Source organism: Chiloscyllium punctatum, chromosome 34 (assembly GCF_047496795.1).
Source record: "Chiloscyllium punctatum isolate Juve2018m chromosome 34, sChiPun1.3, whole genome shotgun sequence".
Lineage (NCBI taxonomy): Eukaryota > Metazoa > Chordata > Chondrichthyes > Orectolobiformes > Hemiscylliidae > Chiloscyllium > Chiloscyllium punctatum.
In genome coordinates, this window is record NC_092772.1 from 12,434,245 (window position 1) to 12,443,473 (window position 9,229).

The following is a 9,229-nucleotide window of genomic DNA, read 5'->3' on the forward strand; positions in this document are numbered from 1 at the left end:
GAGACAATATCAAAGAACACAAAGTTCTGAGTTGTTAAGATAATTTTTGCAGCAATGGTGGACATGAAAGTCAAATTAAGATAACGGTTCAATAAAATTTAGTCTGAAAGTGGTATTTGACTTTAGTTCCAAATATATGTTTCCGTTCTCCCAGTACATCTTTTTGACTCCCAGAAAACATTGATTGTTTTCTGTATTCACTTTGTTTAATGATATCTGTTGTCTGGTCGACCAGGGACAACTTGAATTTGCGTCTGCATTGAATAAGATTTCGCTCTTTCTTTCGAGAAGCAAACCTATGCATTATGTACCACTTATCATGCTGATAGCTAAGAAGTTCAAAATGAATTACGGTTTATGGATCGTGAGCAAGAATGAAGTGATCCACTTGTGAACAGATGTCACCACGCCCTATTCCTACATCGGGCCTGAACGGTCCATTGGCAGAGTCTGCAGACAGGAAATGTCTAAGTGAACTAGTTCTTTGTTCAGTTTGATTTGATACCAATGGCAGTGCTGTTTTGGGGCAGAAATGTGTCAACATCTCTGACGTTAGAGTCAAAATTTAAGTCACATCTACTTCATGGAGTACCTTCTCAGATCGGAACATGCTGAAATGAAAATATCTAGCTCTGAGAGCAAAGGTTTTTACATTAAACTGGGAGTATGTTTAACTAAGCAATTCAGATAGCCAAGATGAATGATTGGTATTTGGTTCTTCATGTTGAGCTCTCCACACCAACTGCTCCAACGAAGGTCGTGGATAAGATCCCCATCGATTATTTTGGTCAATTTTAGCCTCAACAACAACCTATTGTTCTGAACAATGCTACACCACAAGCAGAGGGCAAGTCTGATTTTCATCGTTAATTTCAAATTCAGTTCTTAATGCACAGTTTCTTACGAATGTGGTCAGCAGAAGACCGTTAACATTCCATTTCTAATATTTCCAGAAAATTCTACTCCGCTGATATCGCCTTGCCTTATCACACCTCAAGCCAGGAACCTGGATCAGTCGAGTTCCTTTCCACACATTGAGTTGCTTTTTCGAATTAATTGACTGCTGATATAATAGATTATTGGCCTAGAGAGTCAGTTGTAAATTAGGTTGAACCTTCTCAGCTTGACTTTCAACTGATCCTAAAAAAAAACTCATCACCTGCGGGTAAATGTATTGCATTGCTTCTTGTTTTGCTTAATTCCACCCCCCCCCGAACATCCAAATTTCACGATAGTTCGACAAATGTTTTGAAACTGATTCGTGTTGGAAGTTGATTACGTTTTGTGTCTCGACATATAATTTATTCAATTAGACATCTTGAAATTACTTCGGATTCTTCACAATTGAAAATTTACTTTCGATTGAATGCAAAGCTCAAGCTCCACGAAATCCAAATTCTGCAAAGGAATTAATGACTTTTAAAAGATTCAACGCTGTGAGCAGGATTCGAACCTGCTCAGGGAGACCCCATGGGATTTCAAATCCAACGCCTTATCCTCTCGGCCATCACAGCTGCCGATAAGTGGCTAATTTTCATAGTAAAAGAACTTAATTCATGAAATATGTCCTTTGTTTGAAGAACAAATTGTCAAGACCCAAAGATTTCGCCAAATCCTTTGCAGAGACCCAGACGAACGTTACCTTAGCAGATTGACAGGCTTTCACTGCAAACTAGATCCTGACACAGCTGAAGTTGTGGGAATGATTCTTCGTTGAATTATAGAGTCACGGATGTACACCACACGAAGAGAGGATCATTGTCTCACTGTGTCCGATCGATTTTGACTCAATTGCTCATCATCTGGTGCTAAAGTTGTGTTTTAATATTCATCGAAATATGGTATTAGAAATGTTGATGCTAAGTCCATAAACACTAGCTATATTCGTAAAAAAAAAATCAGAATTAGAAAGAATGCAGATCCAATTTACAGGAATGGATCCAGCAACTAATCCGTAAGTTCTGACATCAGGTAATGAACTTGTGAGCAAAGAGAGGAAGATTGACCGAACATTTGCAACTTGAAATCGTCTTGACGGAATTATTTGCAAAGTTTTTGCGGTTGTTCTAGAGTCAACAAGTCCTTGAACAATACAACACAGAAAGTGGCCCTTCTTTCCAACTTGACCATTGAGGACAGTTATCCTAAATTAGTAGGTCCCATTTGCCAACTTTTGGCCTACATCCCTCTGAACCTTGTTACTCATATATCCATCCAGTTGGCATTAAATATTACAGTTGTACCAGACTCCAACAATTTTTCTGTCAGCTCATTCTGAACAGGACTGAAAATGTTGCCCCTGACGTCCCTTTTAAATCCTTACCCACTAATTTTAAACCGATGTTTTCTAAGTTTTGACTTCCTCACCAGCAGAAAAACACGAGTCAACCTATCCATGTCCCTCATGATTTGATAAAAAGCAACGATTTGACTTTGTCATACTTGTCAGGAGGGAAATGTGTGGAGATTATTTGTCGAAGATTTGAAGAAGAAAGTCTGATGTACAGATTTTTAGAATTGCATCTTGGAGAAATTTTTAATAAGTCATTGAAGTCTAGTAGCAGTTGTAGAAGTCTGTTGTGAAAGCTGCAGAAGGATTTCAGGGCACGAGAACGAAGCATTATTTCCAATGTATTGTGGCTCAGTTCGACCGCATGTGGACTACAGTATGAGGAATTATAACCCTCAATTTAGGAAAGATACTAATGCCACATGAGGAATACCACGAATGGTGATTAGCCTTGATATCATGGATGAACGTTAGTCCTGTGAATTGAAATTGGGCAAATCCGGTCTTTTTTTAACAGTTTCAACAAAAGCGAGGTAATCTCATTGAGAGTTGCAAAATATTTGAAGAGATAAACAGGGTGGTGCAATTAAATCTTGTTCCCTCATTGGTGAATCTCGAAGCAGGAGAGGACAATTTTAAAATGAAGCATTGTGATTTATGACCAGGATGAGAACTATTAATTTTTATCTTAACCTTGAGAAGTCTCGCTATTCACCACTACAGTGAGCCTTGGATATTTGGTCTTTGAATGCATCACTATCAGCCTGACCCGCCGACAATAACTACATTACTACGGACCTGACCCCTCACACTTACCACCTTAATTTCAGCGTGAACCCCTCAAACTTACTGCATCACTATCCATCTGGCGCCCTCACATTTACTACGCCACTTTCACTTCGGGACCCTCATTTTGACTGTGTCACTATCAGCCTGACTGACAAACACTTACTTTGTCACGATCAGTCACGTCCTTACACTTCCTATGTTACTATTATCCTGACTCCTTACACTTACTGTGTCACTATCATCCTGAGCGGCTCACACTTACTGCATCACTAGCACACCAACACTCTCACCTTTACTGCGTCACTATCAGCCTGAAACCTCACACGTAATGCATCACTATTAGCCTGACCCGCTCACACGTTTTGCGTCACTACCACCCTGACCCCCTCACAATTGCTGTGTCGCTATTAGCCTGAGCCCCTCACTATCACGCTGATCAAGCTCACAATTACAGCAGCACTATCAACCTGACCCCCTCACACTTTCTCTGTCATTATCACCCTGACCCTCACACACGTAATGCATGACTGTCACACTGAGACACTCACATTTTCTGCGTCGTTATCAGCCAGACCCGCTGGCACACAGCGTCACTATCAACCTGGCCCCTCACACTTGCATGTCTCAATATCAGCGTGAACCCCTCACACTTACTGCATCACTGTCCATCTGCCATCCTCACACTTACTGCACTAGTTTCACCTTGACATCCTCATTTTTACTGCGTGACTATCAGCCTGACAACCACACACATATTGCGTCACTATCAGTGACGCCCTCACACTTCCGATGTTAATATCACACTCAGTCCTAAAACCTACTGCGTCACTATCAGCCTGATTCCATCACACATTTTGTGTCAGTATCAGACTGACGCCTCACGCTTAACATGTTACTAAAACTCTGCCCCATCACACTGATTCCATCACTATCAGCCTGACCCCTCAGACGTACTGCGTCAATATCACCCTGACCCACTCACACTTTTTGTATCAGTTTCAGACTGATGCCTCGCACTTACTATATGACTAAAACTCTCCCCCTCTCACTGACTGTGTCACTCTCAGCCTGACCGCTTCATACTTACTGCGTCAATATCAGTCTGACCCCTCAGACTTACTGTGTCACTCGCACCCTGACCTCCTCACATTTACTGTTTCGCAATCACCCTGACCCACTCACACAGTCTTTGCCATTTTCACCTTGCCGGCCTTATTTTTATTGTGTCCCCAACAGCCTAACCGCCACACACTTATTGCGTCACTTTCAGTCACGCTCTCACACTTCCCATGTTACTATCACCCTGAATCCTTACACTTATTGTGTCACTATCAGGCTGACGCCTCACACTTACTGTGTCACTATCAGCCTGACTCCATCACATTTATTGTGTCAGTATCAGACTGACGCCTCACACTTATCTTGTCACTAAAACACTGCCCCGTCACATTGACTGTGTCATTATCAGCCTGACTCCATCACACTTACTGCTTCAATATCGCAAGCCCCTCTCTCACTTACGAAGTCATTTACACCCTAACACCCCACACTTGCTGTGGCACTATCACACTGAGGGCCGTACACTTAGTGTCACTGTCATCCTGACCCCTTACACTTACTGCATCACTGTCACTCTGGTATCTCACATCCACTGTGTCACTATCATCCTGAGCCGCTTACACCTATTGTGTCACTATCACTTTGACCCCAACACACTAACTGCATCAATATCAGCCTGGCCATTTCACACATACTGCGCCACCACAAGGCTGACTCCCTCACATATACTGCATCACGATCAGGCTTACCCACTCATGCTAACTGCGTCACTATCACCCTGACTCCCCACTCTTACTGCGTCAAGATCATTGTGCCGCCATACACTTACAGTGTAACTATCATCCTGACAACGTCACATTTACTGCGTCAAGATCAGCCTGATCCCTCAAACTTAATGTATCACTATCAGCTTCAACACTCTCATTTACTGCGTCACTTCTAGCACTACCCCTGCACACTTACTACATCCCTAACCGCCTTACGCCCTCGCATTTACTTCATCACTATCAGCCTGAGACACTCACACTTACAGCTTTATTACAACCTGGCCCTGTGAGTGCATCTTCATCAATGTCACCCTGACCCCTTGCCCATACTGCGTCACTATAAGCCTAGCCCCTCAAATGTTCTGCGTCACTATCACACTGACATCTCACACTCACTGCGTCACTATCACCCTGACCTCTCACAATTACTGCATCACTACAACCTGACTCCCTGAAAGCATCTGCGTCACTGTCACCCTGACCCCATCACACTTGCCATGTCACTATCACAATGACACATTCACACAGTCTGCTTCACTGTCATCCTGACACCTCACACTCACTGGATCACTACCATCCTCCCCCTCATACTGACCTGTCACTATCATCCAAAGCCGCTCACACTTATTGCGTTCCTATCACTCTGCTCCCAACACACTTACTGCGTCACTATCAGCCTGACACTCGCACACTTCCCGCATCACTTTCAGCCTGAGGCCTCACAATTTCACCATGTCTGTCAGTCTGACTCGTCACAGTTTCTGCATCACTATCACCCTGTCAGTTAACACTTACTGGCCAGTATTAGCCTGACGCCCTGAACATACTGCATCAATATCAGCCTGAACACTCACACTTACTCTGTCACCATCACGCTGAACCCCTCACACTCACTGCGTCACTATCACCTTGTCTCCTCTCACTTCCTGCATTAGGATCACTCTGACTCACCGACACTTACTTCATCAGTATCAGCCTGACACCTCACACATACTGTGACATTATCAGCCTGACCCCACCATACTTGCTGCGTCTCTATCAGCCTGACCCGCTCAAACTTACTGCTTCACCATCAGACCGACCCCTCACACTTACCGCATCACTAACAGCCTGACACCTCACACTTACTGCGTCACTATTCCCCTAACACCTCACTTTTATTGGCCACTATCAGCCTGACACCCTCAACTTACTGTGTCACTACCAGTCTGAACGCACACACTTCCTCCCTCACTATCACCCTGACTGTCTCACACACACTGCGTCAGTCTCTGCCCGACCCCATCACACTTACTACGTCACTATCACCCTGTCCCCTCCCAATTTATGCGTCAGGATGAGCCTGACACAGTAACACTTACTGCATCACTATCAGCCTGATCTCCTTCCAATTACTGCGTCACTATCAGCCTGACCACTCACTCTTACTGCGTCAATGTCACAGTGACCCCTCACATGAAGTGCTTCACTATCACCCTGACCACCTCACACTTTCTGCATCACTATTGATCTGATCCCTCAGACTTACTGCATCACTATAACTCTGACCCCCCGCGCTGCGTAACTATCGGCCTGATCCACATCACTACCACGCTGACACCTCACCCTCATTGTGTCACTATCATCCTCACTCCATCACACTTATTGAGTCACTGTCAGCCTGATCCCTTGTAATGGAAAATTATCAGTTTTGGTGAAATCTGTGAAAGCATGGTTGAAACAAAGAAGTATGGACCTAACTTTGCAAAAAGACAGAAAAAATGTAAAGTTCAACCTAATTTTCAGCTGATTCTCAAGGTCAATATTCTATTATATCAGCAGTCAATGAATTAGAAAAAGCAACTCCATTTGTGGAAAGGAACTCGACTGATCCAGGTTCCTGGCTTGAGGTGTGATGAGGCAAGATGATATATAGTATAAAGGGAATATGTGAAAACCGTCAGGCGTCCATTTTATGAGGCGTCTTGCAAATGTGTCGGGTCCATTCTGCAAATTTCAAAAATAAACTTTTTCTTTCCTCTTGGTAGCATTTGCATCGGGTCGATTGAAATTCCACGTCAGTAAACTCGGGGGCTCGCCTGGGACCCTGCAACTGGGTAAGATTTTGAAGATTCCCAGGAGGTGTACACGCCACTGCCGTGAAGGTCTTTCACTTTGTTTCGAGCGCTGAATTGGCCCCTTTGAGTGAGAAGACTGGGGATAAGTGGATCGCCCCAGAGTCGCGTTCCGAATCGAATAGGGTCAGGGTAAGAATTGTGGCTAAATCCGACATAGAGACTCGTTTGAAGAGAATAGATGAACCAGGAAGAGGGACCAGTGAACTCACGTGCGGTATTCGAGTAATACTCAACTGTAGAGAGTTTAAGAGACAGCAACATTAACGGTGGTTTGAGACTTGGAGCCACCATGGGCAGCGTTGGAGTCACCAAAGCTGTACCGATTACGTGGGTTCTTGGTTTTTGAAAACCAAGGCAATGAGGCGGTCGCGCCCAATGAGACGGGACCTCCGGAGGTAAAAGCAAGTTATATTGGCCAAGAGAAGATTATGGTATCGTGAGAGAGAGAGAGAGAGAGAGAGAGAGAGAGAGAGAGAGAGAGAGAGAGAGAGAGAGAGAGAGAGAGAGAGAGATAGACAGATAGACAGACGGAGAGACAGACAGAGAGAGATGAACACTTTTCCAATATCCATGAAAATCAGCTCCAGCAAGCGCAAACAAAAAGAGGGTCGACAGACAACTCGGAATGGTCAAGAAAAAATAGAATATATGCTGAATAATTATGGCCCAGTTTCTGAAAAACAGTTGAAAATGTAAATCAAGGAATGTGTTTATCTGGAGGAAGGAAGTTTTAGTAATATTCAGTTGCAAATGCTGAGGTCACCGTTGGAGGAGAGAGAGAAGGAGAAACGGAAGGGTAAAATAGAACCTGTGAATTGGAGTGCTTATCACATGTTGAAAGCTGAGCCTCATTTCAGGGAAAGAAAATCTCGAAATAAAGAAAGATCAAGTACACGTACAAACACCAGCGCACATGCACAGACACACGGAAAACAACCTAATGAAGCTGGACAGTGTCTTAAGACTGGATCAGATCCTGACCTTAATAGGTGCCCTCGAAGAGCTGCAGCCCCCCTACGAGATCCACTTCACGAAGATTCCAAGTCAACGGTCGCCGCCTCAGGGTCCGCTGAATCACCAACAGCATATCGTACCCACAATCAATTGAAGCATGAATCCCTAAAGAAGTCGAGACAATGTCCCAGTACCTTTAGCGCCTCACGAAAGTCGATAACGTCTATTGTGGACTGATACCACCCAAGGACATAACGACGGCAGAGATCACACCGTATGAGACCCACCTGAGGAGCAGCTTCATTAATGGAATGAAGTACGAAACAACAAAATAGGTACTAATATACGTGTATTACCTGGGACACGGGAAAGTTGAATTAGATATAACAATACGTGATACATGCTGAAAAACTACTGGCTCAAGAGAACCACAACCGGAAATTAAAGATGGAACATCAATCACATGAACCTCAGCTTATTATGATGCAAATGGTCGTTAGGCCATTGGAGAGAGGAACTGCGGGAAAAGAGAGAGGCACAGGTGGAGTTCGCAAAAGAGGAAGGGATCGTGAAAGTGCGCTTGCAGAGATAAATCTGGCTGGTGCTTTTTTTTGTGGAGCAATGGACCACTGGTCAAGACAGTGCCCACACAGACAGCCTCAATTGATCCTGGAGGCTGGACAGCATGGTGACTGACAGGGGACGACTGAGGTTGAGGTGGGCAGGCCACAAGGTACAGGTTAACCTCTTTCCTTTATACTTGGCAACGAAGAATCCCTAATGCTAATCACTTCTACTAACCTAACGGGCACTGAGATGTATCCCAACTCTATATTGAACATTGAGATTGCAAAGTGTGGACAATGTGTTCAATATGACAATGATGCGTATATGTCGATACCTACCTCTATGTTATATGTGGAAGGTACACCAGTTACCCTTTTGGTAGATGCATAGCCAGCATATTCACTCCTCAAATCAAGACAGTTCAGAGAGTTGACGCCAATAAAGATGAGTAGAATGTTCCTGAACTCAATGGAGGCATCAGGCATCGTGATATGGGAGAGTTTTACCGCACCCATATTGTGTGAAATCAGTAATGTGTATCCATTCTAATTCTCAATTTTGTTAGCGGAATTCTGTCCTTTACATTTGATGGCTCGGGATCTCAAAGTGAGACTGGGGTTGTATTTGCTCAGTACTCCGACGGGCTTGCGGGTAATTCAAAGGGAGAATTCACAAGTGTAAACTGT

At 44.0% G+C, this 9,229-nt stretch overlaps 1 non-coding gene across 1 annotated transcript; it reads right to left on the minus strand.

Moving 5' to 3' along the window:
- Positions 1–1,432: 1,432 nt before the first annotated feature.
- Positions 1,433–1,514, minus strand: trnas-uga (transfer RNA serine (anticodon UGA)). Its single transcript has one exon. It is a non-coding gene; the product is annotated as a tRNA-Ser (tRNA).
- Positions 1,515–9,229: the final 7,715 nt, after the last annotated feature.